This window comes from Schistocerca piceifrons, chromosome 7, assembly GCF_021461385.2.
Source record: "Schistocerca piceifrons isolate TAMUIC-IGC-003096 chromosome 7, iqSchPice1.1, whole genome shotgun sequence".
NCBI lineage: Eukaryota > Metazoa > Arthropoda > Insecta > Orthoptera > Acrididae > Schistocerca > Schistocerca piceifrons.
Window position 1 is genome coordinate 371,671,209 of NC_060144.1, and position 17,458 is coordinate 371,688,666.

A 17,458-nucleotide genomic window follows, 5' to 3' on the forward strand; every position below is an offset into this window, starting at 1 on the left:
ATTACGAGAAAACTCAACACTACCTCAAACACCTTTGGTAAACTAAGTAACATAAAGTGAATTTTGAAAAGACCCCTACATACACTTGAGGCGAGTTTTGAAAAAACAGGCTGTGTTCTCTGCTGCATAAGAGTGGAATAAAGCAAGTTTTGCCAAAGCCGACTGCATAGGCTTGTATAGGAAGCTGAACAGCATGTGTTAAAAAACTGTTAGAAATGCATAAAACCAGTTTTGTGACAACGACCCTCAATTTGGAATATTTGTATACTTGTATGACCATTTCGTGGCAGAAATTCCAAAATATTGAGTCTACCAGTACGTATCGTTTATCCTGACGTCATCAAAATGTTGGAAATAAACCACTCATCGCAAACCAATATCCGTACAGTACGTGACATAATAAGAATTCTTTCGTTAATTTCGATGACTCATTGCCAAAATCTCGTCTTTCAGTCTCAGATCTCGGGCTACGCAAGCAGACCGACACATAATTGAGATTTCGTATTCAGATTGTTTGCTTCACCATTTCATAGCTAAATTGTCAAATGGCTCTGAGCACTATGGGACTTAACAGCTGTGGTCATCAGTCCCCTAGAACTTAGAACTACTTAAACCTAACTAACCTAAGGACATCACACACATCCATGCCCGAGGCAGGATTCGAACCTGCGACCGTAGCAGTCGCGCGGTTCCGGACTGCGCACCTAGAACCCGGAGACCACCGCGGCCGGCGCTAAATTGTCAGTTTCCAACCTAACCTCACATTCGGGCTATTGTACAATTCAGTCTGCCACCACAACCTACATTCTAAAATACATTACATAAGGAGAATAAATACTGTTAGTACTCTGTTCTATAGGGGATGGACAAATATATCAAAACATTGCGAGAAATAATTACTTGAACATAAATGCAGATACTAGCCAAGTCAGCAGATTGCGCTGTTGTATTTTGCAGCGAACAGCACGTTGTGAAATGTCCTCAATACGTTGCAAGTGTTGGCTGTGGTCAGATCAGTGTTCTATGTAGAATGAGTGCGTTATGCCGGAGCTGAGTAAATCCGCATATGGGCAAATTGCTGATGCTAGTATGGAGGATGCTTCCATTTCCAAGGTAGCCAAAGTATTCAGTGTTTCAAGAGGTACCGTGTTGAAGATTTGAAGCGGAACAAGGATAACGACATCCACTAAGTCACAATGTGGACGAAATTGTGTATGTGGTGAAGGTCACTGAAGAGGATTTTGGGGAAAAATAAGAAGACGACAGCTGAGTAAGTCACAACAGAATTGAATATCGTACTCGCGGACCATTTCAGTACCAAAACAGCACGAAGCTGGGAATTGCAGTGCGAGCTGGATGATGATGATGTTTGGTCCGTGTGGCGCTCAACAGCGCGGTCATCAACGCCAGTACAAATTCCCGTTCTGTACACAGTCCAATCTAGCCACTTTCCCATATGATGATGGAGTGTTGAGGACAACACAAAAACGCAGTCGTCGGGCAGAGAAAATTCCCAACCCAGGCGGGTTCAAACCCGGAACCCTGTGATCCAGTGGTAGCAACGCTAGCCACTGGCGGGGCGAGCTGGCATTGTAAAACCACTAATCAGTGATGCAAATGCCCGTTAGGTAGAAAACATGGTGCAGAAGTTGTAACGGCGACCAGAATGGTCGCGGGGTTGTAGGTTAGGACGGACACGACCAGTGGAGGACCTTACGACACAACAAGAAGAGACAACAGAGTCACGAACCAAACAAGACAACCACGTCCAGTTGTATAGAAACACGAAATTCGATACGCTGTCTGAGGCGAGATGTCCTGAGACGAAAGCGAGGTTAGACTGGCAGGCTCAGCTTTTTTTTCTTTTCTTTTTCTTTATTGTGATTTCATTCCCCTGCCCCATAGGGGCAGGGGAGGGCTGTCAGCGGCACAATCCGCCGCTCTTCAGCCGAGTGACACTATAACTAAAACAAGAATAAAATGATACATACATAAGGAGATAAAAAAGGGGAACATAAAACAGAGTAAGGGGAGAAAATGGAGGTAAAATATACACTGACATGGAGACGTTCATGGGGGACAGTTAAAAAAGTCACCAGAAAGTTAAAAACACAGTTTGCGATTCTTAAAACACAGAGAAGACACTGAATGCGCAGCCACAGATTAAAAGTCGGTCACAGTAGTAAAAACACTCCAGAACAACACACTTAAAACCCACTTGGAGCACACACGATGAAGAATGAAACTGCCAGGTGGGACCTGCCGAGGAAAAAAGGTCAGAGAGGATGGAAAAGGAGGGGAGAGCATGGGGCAGCTGGGGAAGAGGCGGGATGAAGAGAGGAGGGGCATCAGTGGGTTCATGAAGAGGCACGAGACACGTGGGGTGGGAGAGGGAGAGGGAAGACAGGGCAGGAGGGAGCGCAGAGACACTGACAAGAGGCACAAGAGATGGAGGGGGAGTAGGAGGGGGAAGCCGCTCAGGAGGAGGGAGGGGGAGGAGAGGGAGCCCTGAGGGGGAGGCAGGAAGAGGGGGTTAGAGTTGGTAGGAAGGGTAGATGTCAGGGCGAAGCTCATCATCCGGGAGGAGTAGACGGTGTAAGTTGTGTTGGGAAAGGAGATGGAGGGTGTGGAGATGGAGAGAGGGTGGGACACAACACTAAAGGCGTGGCAACTGGTTGGGGGTGGAGAGGATGGGAGAAACCAGGGGGTGAGGGGGATCAAGACGGCGGACAATATATAGTGTGCGGATGTGTTCAAGGAAAAGGAGGAGGTGGAGGAAGGGGATGAGGTCGTAGAGGATGCGCGTGGTGGATGGAAGGCAGATGTGGAAGGCGAGGTGGAGCGCATAGCGTTCGAGGATTCGGAGGGCTTTATAGAACCGGTGAGGGGCGGAAATCCAAGCGACGCTGGCATAACAGAGGATGGGGCGGATCAAGGATTTGTAGGTGTGAAGGATGGTGGAAGGATGCAGACCCCACATCCGGCCGGACAGGAGTTTCAGGAGGCGGAGGCGGTTGAGAGCTTTGTTTTGGACGGTAAGGAGATGGGGAGTCCAGGTGAGGTGGCGGTCGAGTGTGAGGCCAAGGTATTTGAGGGTAGGAGTGAGGTGGATAGGATGGCCATAAATGGTGAGGTAGAAATCATGGAGGTGGAAGGAGCGGGTGGTGCGGCCTATGATGATCGCCTGGGTTTTGGAGGGATTAACACGAAGGAACCACTGGTTGCACCAAGTGGTGAATTGGTCAAGGTGGGTTTGGAGGGTACGTTGGGACCTTTGAAGGGTAGGATAAAGGGCTAGGAAGGCGGTGTCATCAGCGAACTGGAGAAGATGAACAGGAGGGGGAGGTTTGGGCGTATCAGCAGTGTACAGGAGGTAGAGGAGAGGGGAAAGGACAGAACCTTGGGGCACGCCGGCAGAGGGGTAGAAAGTACGGGAGTTGGAATTGTGGATAGTCACATAGGAGGGACGATGGGAGAGGAAGGAAGCAACGAGATGGACGAAGTTGATGGGGAGAGCATAGGTCTGAAGTTTGAAGAGGAGCCCGGGTTGCCAGACACGGTCATAGGTGTTCTGGAGATCAAGGGAAACAAAGATAGCAGAGCGACGGGAGTTAAGTTGGAGAGAAAGAAGATTGGTAAGGTTAAGGAGCTGGTCGTCGGCGGAGAAGGAAGGCCGGAAGCCACATTGGGTAAGAGGAAGGAGGCGGTGCTGGTTAAGGTGGCGGTGAATACGGCGAGAGAGGATGGGCAGGCTCAGCAACAGGCAGGCGCTTAAGTACGCGATCGGGGACGCCGCAATTGGCCGCTGCAACCACGTGTTCCCATGTGGCGCCCTCACTCTAAAAGCGGGCCAGGAGGCACGCGCGTCCACAGCTTACAGCGCGATGGTACAGAGACCTCTATGGGTCTTCGACCTCCATGACGTCTGGCGGGGATTCAAATTCCGCGGCGCGCGGTACCAGAGAAGTCATAAAACGTGGACTATGGGGATATAATTGAAAAGCATATGATCGGATGAATGTCGTATCACCCAGTTTCCAACTTCTGGCCGAGTTTACGTCCCAAAAGTGAAACATGAAGGTGATGAGTTGGGTAGCCGTATAGCTGGGTCCGAGGTCGAGTTAATGGTTATGTGACCATTTTGGCTGAGTGAGCACGAGGATTAAGTACTGATCTCCCATAGCCACCACAGTGACTGGGTCACAATGCTATTGAGTCTTTGTGCTGTACGGTATATTGGAGAGAAGGGTGCACGATCACTAGTGGGCACTGTCCACCTCCATCATCGTTAGCAGACCTCTACACTATTTTATAGGAAGAATAGCATAAGATTCGCTTGAAAACATTACAGGACTTGCATCTATCCATTCCGACACGACTGGAAGCTGTTTTGAATGGCAAAGATTTTCATACACCGTATTAGATCACGTAATGTGGGGTGTTTGTTTGTTTCCATACATCTGTCCATCCCTTATAAATATGTGCATAACGATTTGACATGCAATAAAATTACTACGTCATTAGTCAAGGCCGAGGTCCAGTATCGGTGCAGTCGATTCAGATATTGCGCTACAAGGAAAATTATCTTCAAACTTAGTATCGGTTTTTATTTAGGTTTCCTTTCTGTTGGATTACGATTTTATAATGCGTAACACATGTAACCTGTAGCATCCCTTTTATTTAGTGAATGGTTCAAAGTAACGAAAGAAAGTTTTCGGCGAATCATACTAACAAGGAGACCGTACGAACTACCCCTCACCGATTTGGTTTATACTGACAAGGGGTGTAGCGCACGACAAGAATTTCAACATATGTAAACAAGAAGATGCAACTCTTACTCACTTTCGAGAAGATCGAGTTTGAAAATTTTCAAGCTTCCTTGTGCAGATATTTTTTACGGATGCACATATGCAAGCAGTTCCGCTGCCGAGCGAGTAAGCGCTAATTTCATAAGCGCAAGGTCTCTAGTTCGAATGTCACTTATGGTATTTTTCCATGCTACAACAGATATATTATGACTGTGCAGATTCTCAGTATTTAATCATTCATTTATAACTTACATAATAATTATCCTGAAAAAAGGAGAAAAAACTCATTCCATAAGGATATCGAAAATAAAAAAATACATGATTACCCAGAATGAAAATTCACTCTGCAGCCGAATGTTCGCTGATATAAACTTCCTGCCAGATTGAAACTGTATGCCGGACCGTGACTTGAACTCGAGACTTTTGCCTTTCACAGGCAAGCGTTCTACCAGCTTACCTACCCAAGCACGACTCATGACCCTTCCTCACAGCTTTACTTCTGCCAGTACCACATCTCCTACCATTCAAACTTCACAGAAACTCTTGTGCGAACCTTGCAAGACCAACACTTCTGTATGCCTGACTGACTGTTGCTGACGTAATTCGGTATGCGGTGGGCGGAGCATTATGTGAGATTGCCTTCTACACCCATTCTGTATTTCGATATCAGTATAAATGGTATGAAGATAGTCACTTTCTGTCCGAAACCGTTACCGTTATAAATAAATATTTAATTGCTGGAAGACCCTTTTAACTACACCGATGATTTTCTTGAAGAGAAATATTCTCAGAAATTAATCATTATTTATTCCCTTATTATTGAAAACAACAAAGAATATCGGCGTAAAAAGCGGTAACGCTAAGTAATGGTTTTACTTATAACTTATGTTTACTTGGTTTCCTATCGCATCATACCGCCTTCAAAAGCAACGAAAGTTTTCTGGAGCTACAACGAGGTTTCACTATTTTACTCAAGTTCTTGTAATTACAGTTTTCATAGCGATGTTGTTATGGAAAGTGGTTAGTAACATGCAGAAATTCAAAGTTTCTTTACACAGTAGGGGTCAAAGTTGCAAAGTAAAATTAATACTTTCGGATTCGACGTATTTTCTATTGACTGTAAAATACTTATGGACAAAATATGTGAGCAGTAAGCGACATACGAAAAGAAATATTTCATTTCACAACATACCAGTGAATCCAAATGTACTTTCCAAGACTATTGGAAAGATTTATTTGCTTCAAATGGCAACTGCAACATGCAGTCGAGAATCACAATTCGCACTCGCCTGACGTAAAACTTTTTTGATGCCAAAATCTGTTTGAGGAAACTACAGAATTCTACATTAACATAGTTTTTGGAGAACTATACCGACGAATACGTGGCCAATGAATGAAGTTTGCGAAAAAGTTATTTGAGTGAACGTTACAATGAAGTAATGAAGATCATTAAAGATGAAGTAAAAAATGAAAAGATTTTGATTTCAGTAGACAGGTAACTTGATCCTAAGGGTCGTTTTATGCCACTATTATTGTTGGACCAGTAGACCCTTCAGTGAAGCAAGTTTACAACAGTGGTCTGGAAAAAGATAATAATACAACTGTCAAGTTATTTGTCAATTTATTACCGTTACGTGGCCTGAAGAAATTAAGTCCAACAATATATTACTTTTCGTCTCAGACTCTGAGCCATAAATGAAAAAATGTGGGACAACTCTAAAAGTGCTATTTTCAAACACGCTTAACGTGATTTGCGTAGCACATGGTTTTTCCAGAGACAAAAGAGATACGAAACTTGTTTCCGGATCTCGACAAACTGATTTCCAGTATTAAGATCATTGTGAAACCACCATACACGATTCAGACATTTAAAGATCTTGCACCAGACGGACCTCTGCCACCTGAACGTATCATAACGAGATGGTAGATATGGATGTTAGCATAAGTTTACTACGCGTCAGATTTTCGACAATATAGCTAAGGTGGTCATTGTTCTGCGCACAGAAGCATTTTCAACTATTGCAGCAGAGAAACTTCTCGATCCTTTGGAAATAGGAAATCACTTATATTACGGCCGAGTTCCGTTTCCGCCGGCCACTGTGGCCGAACGGTTCTAAGCGCTTCAGTCCGGAACCACGCGACTGCTACGGTCGCAGGTTCGAATCCTGCCTCGGGCATGGATATGTGTGATATCCTTAGGTTAGTTAGGTTTAAGTAGTTCTAAGTTCTAGGGGACTGATGACCTCATGTGTTAAGTCCCATTGTGCTCCGAACCATTTGAACAATTTTTTTAGTTCCGTTTCCTGCCACAAATGGTCTGCCAGCTTCAAGAAACACAGCATCCTGTGGTGCTGTGTAGAGACTGGAGAGTGGGCAAGGGAAATGCGGTTCATTGGTTAGGGAAAAGTGTAGAATGGTGTTTTCGAAAAATTCTGATCTTGAAACAGAAACATTTCAAAAATTCCGCAAGGCGACAGTTCTATTGCAGTAGAAATGGACCCTACAGTAGTTAATTTTTTCAGGTTTACTTCCATGACCTCTGTAGAAGTTGAGAAATCCCTTTCTGAGATGAAAACTGCATTGCTTTACAGGAGACTCATCTTCATTAAAAAATTAATAAATGTGAAAAGCATTTCGTTTTGATGCGCAACTAATAAGCTGATAAGACACGGTAATGCACAGGCTTTCAAGAAATATTTCTTATCTGTCTAGCCGAATAAGCAGTTTGTTTAAAATTTTTAAGTTACTTTAAAATATAATACAACACCTTGTTAACATAAAAATATACTGATTGTATAATGCATAAATAAGGTTTTTCTGGATTGTCTTTCATTGCCTTTAGCTGTTTATATTGCTTTCTTGCCTCCCTATTTTAATGATGTATGACACCTAAACTTTTGACCTCTGAATTTATGACCCCTGCCCCTCTCGAAGTTCAGTGTTGTCTATCGGCGTCTCGGGCACGTGACGCGATAAGAAAGTATATAATAGGACCAGAGACCAATGGGGAATCATTGTAGCGACTGCGATACGAGTCCCAAATGGGGAAATCCGTTGGTAATAGCGACTTTGACCAAGTGTTGACTCTCATAGCCTGATGACCAGGAACGAGCATAATCAGCTATTTCCCACTGTCGTTAGCATCTGTGAAAAATGGATGAAGAGTAGTGAAATCATTAGTAGGCGACAAGGTGCTTGACGGCCATGGCTGATCACAGAACGTGGAGGCCGGAGGCTCACCCACTCTGTAAACCACAACAGGCAGTGACGTAGGGTAGTTACGATAATTGAACACGACGGCGCAGGCCCAAGTATTATGTTGGTGCTTAAGCTCGTAACGTTTTTCTTTAGCATGTTGGTATTCCGGTTGCTAAGGGCTTATTTAACGACTGTTATTTTGTATTTGCAAATGCTTCAAATGGCTCTGAGCACTATGGGACTCAACTGCTGAGGTCATTAGGCCCCTAGAACTTAGAACTAGTTAAACCTAACTAACCTAAGGACATCACAAACATCCATGCCCGAGGCAGGATTCGAACCTGCGACCGTAGCGGTCTTGCGGTTCCAGACTGCAGCGCCTTTAACCGCACGGCCACTTCGGCCGGCTTTGTACTTGCAGTTCACAATTGCTATTTGAGTTTACATATAGTCATTTTGTCATTTGGAGATAATGAGTAGAGCGGTGGAATGCCAGGTGGAGAAATTGGAACATTTTCGACATATTTTTCTGTTTCAGTAGAGGTGTGACATCAGCAGAAGCAGCCAGAAACTTTTGTGCCGCGTATGGGGATAATGCCATCGGACAGAGCGCAGCCGGCCGCCGTGGCCGAGCGGTTCTAGGCCCTTCAGTCTGGCTCTTCAGTCTGGAACCGCGCGACCACAACGGTCGCAGGTTCGAATCCTGCCTCAGGCACGGATGTGTGTGACGTCCTTAGGTTAGTTAGGTTTAAGGAGTTCTAAGTTCTAGGGGACTGATGACCTCAGATGTTAAGTCCCGTAGTGCTCAGAGCCATTTGATCCATTTAGACAGAGCACGATAAGAAAATCGTTTGCTCATGTTAAGGAGGACCTCTTTGACATTAGTGACTCCCCACATTCAGGAAAACCTTCGGGGTTTGATAAAGATAAATTAAACCCATTAATCCACAATGATGTACGTCAGTATGCGCGAGAACTGCGAAGTGTGACGAAATGTGATCATTCCACCATCGTGCGAATTTGCGTGCAAGGGGAAAGGTTCAAACGTCGGATGTGTGGGTACTGCTTGCTCTAAGGCAAAATCCTAAAAGTCCGCGTGCGGTCGGCCTTCTGACCGAGCGGTTCTAGGCGCTTGAGTTTGGAACCGCGCCGCTGCTGCGATCGCAGGTTCAAATCTTGCCTCGGGCATGGATGTTTGTGATGTCCGTAGGTTAGTTACGTTTAAGTAGTTCTAAGTCAAGGGACTGGTGACCTCAGATGTTAAGTCCCATAGTGCTTAGAGCCATTTGAACCATTCGAATCAGCGAGCGGCCATATGTGCATTCCGCTCGCTCGTCGTCTATTAGCTCGTGTGGAGCAACGACCGTTCCTGTTCTGTATCTTTATACTACAATAAGGAAAAGAAAGGAACGGTTGAACCTCACCAAAGCAGCAACTCCCTGTACGAGGACCTGCGCGGAACCGCAAAACATGATGTTATGTATCTGGTGAAACTGCGACGACGTGGTCTACTACGAATTGTATTCCCAAAGTATAACCATCACTGCTGACATTTACTATCGACAATTGAGATGTCTTGCAAACGAAATCCAAAAACATAAGCAAGGAAGACTGTGTGAAGTGATGCTATTCCACGAAAACCCCCACCCACATTCTGCTAGACAAAAAACGCTTTACACGAGTTGATCTGGGAAGTCATTCCACACCCACCCTATTCACCCGATCTTGTGCCCTCAGATTTTCACCTTTTCCACAACTTTCAAAGGACTTCCTTGCCGGATGAAAATGCGCTCCGAACATGTCTCGACGAATTCTTCGCCTCAAAACCACGTAAGTCGCGGAATCGAAAAGTTACCAAAGGTTGGCCGGCTGTTGTAAGTAGTGAAGAAGAATATATTATTGGTGACTAAATTTTCTGTTATACATGTTTGTTGTGTTTATTAAATTTACGCAAAAGCGCTACGTACTTATGTACCAAGTGCACATTGTTGAAAATGGTGCTCCGTAACAGGCGACCCTTACGTGTTCCCATTTTGACCCAACGACAGAGACAATAACGAATTCCTTGAGATTGCATCGTGGATCTATGGAAATGCGTCACCTCGTCGGAAGAAGTACGCCATCTCCCAGGTGAACGGTTACTGAAGACATCCATCGCACCACAGACGTAGGCCGGCGGGGATGTATGATACCACGGGGAACACTCACCAGGACTTCAATTGGACCATGAAAGCTGTTGATCACCTGAACATTATGTGGGCCGATTAAAACTGTGTGTCAGACCGATACTCAAACTCGTGACTTTTGCCTTTCGCCGGCAAGTGCTCTAGCAACTGAGCTACCCAAGCACGACCACGCCCCGTCCTCACAGCTTCCGAACTTTACAGAAGCTCTCCTGCGAACCTTGCAGAACTAACAGTCCTGTGAGAAAGGATATTGCGGAGACATGGCTTAACCACAGCCTGGGGAATATTTCCAGAATGAGATTTTCACTCTGCAGCGGAGTGTGCGCTGATATGAAACTTCCTGGCAGATTAAAACTGTGTGCCGGACCGAGACTCGAACTCGGGAAGTTTCACATCAGCGCACACTTCGCTGCAGAGTGAAAATCTCATCCTGGGATTATGCGGAGCAATTACATTCCTTCATGCTTGATGTCTTCCTCTAGTCGATGACATCTTCCATCAGGATAATGTCCGTGTAACAAGGCCAGACCGTCCTATGGTCGTTTGAAGAGAATGATAGTGAATTCCTACAGAAGCCTTGGCTCGAAATTTCCCTCATTTTCATCTGATGAAACGTAGCTGGGACGCTTTTGGGTGCCAAATCGGCATCCATAAACCCACGGCTGGAAATTCACGAGAATAGCGTAACATGTGAATAGACATTTGGTACCGTATACCTCCGAAGATCTATCGAGGACTTAATGAATCCGTACCACGTAGAATCGCTGCTGTATTGCATTCCAAAGGTGGACCAACACGCCATTAATCAGGTGGTCATAATGTTTTGCCTCGTCAGCGTTAGTGTTAGAGCTGCTCCATTGCGATAAAGGGTTCCAGTCACCTTACCTCTCAGAACATTTATCACATGGTTTTTGGAACTTTTTCATTGCCAATGTTATCAAGCACTCACGTGCAGGAAATGGAGAAAAATTCAAAGATGTGGATCCGATTTTCGAGGCGCGTCCATGCATTATTTTGGTACCATACATATATTGCAGACGGACTGACGTTCTACATAATTAACAAAGTACTAATTAATGGCTAGTTACTTCTGTCGATTATAAGTGAGTAATGAACGGCTAGTGCGCTGCCATGATTTACGATTGCTGACCAATGCAGCGCAGAATAATTTGGAAACGCTCTTCAAGCAGAACGATGCTTCCGTGCTTGGAGAGGCGCTAGGCTGTGAAAATTACACGTGGGTCACGCCAAAATTAATTAACTTCCCTTTTAATATTTGAATAATCTTCATTTTTTAATTTACTTCCTCTCACCTTTTGGATACAGAACAAAACCATCCCGAAAATTAAAAAAAGTTAACAAACGTATTTATTAAATTCTATTCTGCTTTCACTGCATTCGAACTGTCCCGCCATTTTCCAACACTGTCACTAGCAGAAATTTTCTTTACTAAAGTTTCTCTCATGAATACGAAACGAAATAGCAGCAGATAATTACCTGCACTTCACCTCCACAGTAAAAAAAAAAAAGGGGGGACCTTCAGGTATATCTAAAATAAAGATCATGAATGTAGTTAGTGAAGGTCCGTTAGTGAAATGAAAAGACAAAATGCTTCCGATAGACACTGTCAGTAGAACTGTTGCATTTGCTTAACGCACTACCTTGACTCTAACATAGGACGTACTTCACAATGTGAATGACACGAAGTACACTACCAAACTCGTTTCATGAACGAATTAATGTACAACTAACGATACATTAGAAAATTATTATGCTATAAGCTTAGCTAAAAAATTGCTCATTATACAGGGTGGTCCATTGGTAGTGACCGAGGCAAATATCTCCCGAAATAAGCATCAAACAAAAAACTACAAAGAACGAAACTCGTCTAGCTTGAAGGGGGAAACCAGATGGCGCTGTGGTTGACCCGCTAGATGAAGCTGCCGTAGGTCAAACGGGTATCAAGTGCGTTTTTTTAAATAGGAAATCCGATTTTTATTACATATTCGTGTAGTACGTAAGGAAATATGAATGTTTTAGTTGGACCCTTTTTTCGCTTTGTGATAGGTGGCGCTGTAATAGTCACGTGGTATCACGTAACATTCCGCCAGTGCGGACGGTATTTGCTTCGTGATACATTACCCGTGTTAAAATGGACCGTTTACCAATTGCGGAAAAGGTAGATACCGTGTTGATGTATGGCTATTGTGATCAAAATGCCTAAAGAGCGTGTGCTATGAATGCTGCTCGGTATCTTGGACGACATCATCCAAGTGTCCGCACCGTTCGCTGGATAGTTACGTTATTTAATGAAACAGGAAATGTTCAGCCACATGTGAAACGTCAACCACGACCTGCAACAAATGATGATGCCCAAGTAGGTTTTTTAGCTGCTGTCGCGGCTAATCCGCACATCAGTAGCAGACAAATTGCGCGAGAGTTGGGAATCTCAAAAACTTCGGTGTCGAGAATGCTACATCAACATCGATTGCGCCCGTACCATATTTCTATGCACCAGGAATTGCATGACGAAGACTCTGAACCTCGTGTGCAGCTCTGCCACTGGGCACAAGAGAAATTACGGGACGATGACAGATTTTTTTCACGCGTTCTATTTGGCGACGAAGCGTCGTTTACTAACAGCGGTAACGTAAACCGGCATAGTATGCACTATTGGGCAACGGAAAATCCACGATGGCTGCGACAATTGGAACATCAGCGACCTTGGCGGGTTCATGTATGGTGCGGCATTGTGAGAGGAAAGAAAATTGGCCCCCATTTTATCGATGGCAATCTAAATGGTGCACATGTATGCTGATTTCCTACGTATTGTTTTACTGATGTTACTACAAGATGTTTCACTGCATGACAGAATGGCGATGTACTTCCAACATGATGGATGTCCGGCACATAGCTCGCGTGCGGTTGAAGCGGTATTGAATAGCATATTTCACGACAGGTGGATTGGTCGTTGAAGCACCATACCATGGCCCGCACGTTCACCGGATCTGACGTCCCCGGATTTCTTTCTGTGGGGAAAGTTGAAGGATATTTGCTATCGTGATCCACCGAAAGCGCCTGACAACATGCGTCAGCGCATTGTCAATGCCTGTGCGAACATTACGGAAGGTGAACTACTCGCTGTTGAGAGGAATGTCGCTACACGTATTGACAAATGCATTGAGGTTGACGGACATCATTTTGAGCATTTATTGCAGTAATGTGGTATTTACAGGTAATCACGCTGTAACAGCATGGGTTCTCAGAAATGATAAGTTAACAAAAGTACAAGTATCACAATGGAACAACCGAAATAAAATGTTCAAACAGTTTTAATCTGCCAGGAAGTTTCATATCATGGCACACTCCGCTTCAGAGAGAAAATCTCATTCTTCATTTACCTTTAAGTATAGAACCTAACGGCATTACAGGTGCCACGTGTGTGTATCATGCGTTGAAGGTCTTTAGCTGTGAGCTAGTGACTGTCAAAATAGATTTTTCTTTAGCCTTGCTTCCATTATTAGCCGTAACGTCAGAATTGCCTCTCTCGTGTCTTTACTTTTCCTAAAGCCAAACTGATCGTCACCTAGCGCATTCACAATTTTCTTTTCCATTCTTCTGTATATTATTCTTGTAAGCAGCTTCGATGCATGAGCTGTTAAGCTGATGGTGCGATAATTCTCGCACTAGTCAGCTCTTGCCGTCTTCGGAATTGTGTGGATGATGCTTTTCCGAAAGTCCGATGGTATATCGCCAGACCCATATATTCTACACACTAACGTGAATAGTCGTTTTTTTGCCACTTCCCCCAATGATTTTAGAAATTCTGATGGAATGTTATCTATCCCTTCTGCCTTATTTGACCTTAAGTCCTCCAAAGCGCTTCTAAATACTGTTTCTAATACTGGATCTCCTATCTCTTCTAAATGGACTCTTGTTTCTTGTTCTATGACATCAGACAAATTTTCCCCCCTCATAGAGGCATTCAATGTATTCTTTCCACCTATCCGCGCTCTCCTCTGCTTTTAACAGTGGAATTCCCATTGCATTCTTAACGTTACCACCCTTGCTTTTAATTTCACCGAAGGTTGTTTCGACTTTCCTGTATGCTGAGTATGTCCTTCCGACAATTATTTCTTTTTCGATGTCTCTACATTTTTCCTGCAGCCATGTCGTCTTAGCTTCCCTGCACTTCCTACTTATTTCATTCCTCAGCGACTTGTATTTCTGTATTCCTGACTTTCCCGGAACATGTTTGTACTTCTTCCTTTCATCAATCAACTGAAGTATTTCTTCTGTTACCCATGGTTTCTTCGCAGCTACCTTCTTTGTACCTATGTTTTCCTTCCCAACTTCTGTGATGGCCCTTTTTAGAGATGTCCATTCCTCTTCAACTGTACTGCCTACTGCGCTATTCCTTATTGCTGTATCTATAGCGTTAGAGAACTTCAAAAGTATCTCGTCATTCCTTAGTACTTCCGTATCCAACTTCTTTGCGTATTGATTCTTCCTGACTAACGTCTTGAACTTCAGCCTATTCTTCATCACTACTATATTGTGATCTGAGTCTATATCTGCTCCTGGGTACGCCTTACAATCCAGTATCTGATTTCGGAATCTCTGTCTGACCATGATGTAATCTAATTGAAATCTTCCCGTATCTCCCGGCCTTTTCCAAGTATACCTCCTCCTCCTGTGATTCTTGAACAGAGTAGTCGCTATTACTAGCTGAAACTTGTTACAGAACTCAATTAGTCTTTCTCCTCTTTCATTCCTTGTCCCAAGCCCATATTCTCCTGTAACCTTTTCTTCTACTCCTTCCCCTACAACTGTATTCCAGTCGCCCATGACTATTAGATTTTCGTCCCCCTTTACATACTGCATTACCCTTTCAATATCCTCATACACTTTCTCTATCTGTTCATCTTCAGCTTGCGACGTCGGCATGTATACCTGAACTATCGTTGTCGTTGTTGGTCTGCTGTCGATTCTGATTGGAACAGCCCGGTCACTGAACTGTTCACAGTAATACACCCGCTGCCCTACCTTCCTATTCATAACGAATCCTACACATGTTATACCATTTTCTGCTGCTGTTGATATTACCCGATACTCATCTGACCAGAAATCCTTGTCTTCCTTCCACTTCACTTCACTGACCCCTACTATATCTAGATTGAGGCTTTGCATTTCCCTTTTCAGATTTTCTAGTTTCCCTACGACGTTCAAGCTTCTGAAATTCCACGCCCCGACTCGTAGAACGTTATCCTTTCGTTGATTATTCAATCTTTTTCTCATGGTAACCTCCCCCTTGGCAGTCCCCTCCCGGAGATCCGAATGGGGGACTATTCCGGAATCTTTTGCCAATGGAGAGATCATCATGACACTTCTTCAATTACAGGCCACATGTCCTGTGGATACACGTTACGTGTCTTTAATGCAGTGGTTTCCATTGCCTTCTGCATCCTCATATCGTTGATCATTGCTGATTCTTCCGCCTTTAGGGGCAATTTCCCACCCCTAGGACAAGAGAGTGCCCTGAACCTCTATCCGCTCCTCCGCCCTCTTTGACAAGGCCGTTGGCAGAATGAGGCTGACTTCTTATGCCGGAAGTCTTCGGCCGCCAATGCTAATTATTTATCAAAATTTAATCAGTGGCGGGGATCGAACCCGGGACCGAAGACGTTTCGATTATGAATCAAAGACGCTACCCCTAAACCTAAATAACCTAAGGACATCACACACATCCATGGCCGAGGCAGGATTCGAACCTGCGACCGTAGCAGTCCCGCGGTTCTGGACTGTAGCGCCTAGAACCGCGCGGCCACCGCGGACGGCGCACACGGCTGGCCGTTCTATCGGGTGCGCACACGGCTCCGCTTTCTGACGATGCGCCTGGTCTACCGACCAGGCCGATTTGGTCCCAGGCCCACCAACAAAAGCACGAACGGTCGCCTAATTAACAGAGAAATGCAGAATTTAGTAGAGGAATTGCGCCAGACCTGTACTATAGACCGATCGCCTCCACACCGCAGTCAAAATCACAACAAGAAAACAAATAAACAGTTTTTCAACGCGTTAAAGGAGTCAAATCAACGAAATTTGTAACGCGGCCAAAATCTAAACACAAACTGCACCAAGCTCGCACCATGTGGGCGAGGGTAAACAAGTAACTGCCATGCTGAGAGGAGCACTAAACCCGAATCTAACGCGTTTGGTTGGCTAACGAACTCCTGACTAGCATCAGACAGAACATAACCTTTTGAATACCATTACAGCCACAAATAAGGTAGTAGTAACAAACGCAAAATATAGTCCTCACTGAAAAGGACGTAAGAATTAAGCTTAAGATGCCCCACGATTACGAACAATAAAAAAAATTACAGTCAAACTTGGTAGTATAAACACCCAATAAGACAATAGATGAAACTGTATGTTCCAACAATAGAACATGCATGACGTGACACATGAAATGAACTCAGTTAACATACAAAAGCTCAACGCTACAAATCCGACGACTTACAGAAAATAGCAGATTGGAACATAGGAGTGCACACACACGTTTTCTGCCTAGAGACGGTAGCGGTACCAATAACCAAGACTCTGATATGGAACCGAACGTAAACCTCGAACAACCAACCAGAAAACTACCGAAATCAACATCACAGCACAGGTACAGGAAATGGCAGTTATAGCTATGGTTACTTTCGATACTCGTCTCACACGCACCGAAAAAAATCTCTGCATCCAGCTCCGGTCGGTCACTGAAGTACAGGAGACGCTCCTTCCCTCGGTATGCGCACCACACGTCCAAAGGTTTGCGGCCGGAAGTAACCTAGGTAATAAGGTTCTCAATCCTGGAACCTGTGCGAGTGCCTCTTTCTGATATCGCTGCTACGCTCAGAGCCAGTGGCTATTAACTGCCGAACTTGTATCAGCCATGAGCTGCCGTCTCACTGCTCGCTTAGTCGCCAGATTCGAACTCGGCCATCTCACCCTGAGCGAACTGTTCTCATCTTAAAGGCCTCACGGTCACTGCCCTAGCACTCCGATATCCACGCGAATCACGCCCTCCTAAGGCAAATATGTTGTACTAGAGACCTTGGAGCGACCTGTTCATATGGGATATCAAGTGAAATTTGCTGCTGAGTTCAGGATTACATGCTTGGGAGGCTCTAGGTGTAGAAGGAACTTCAGGTGTGCCCTAGAAAAGTATGCTGGAACTCTCGCTATTCATGTTGTTTATTAATGACCTTGAAGACAATA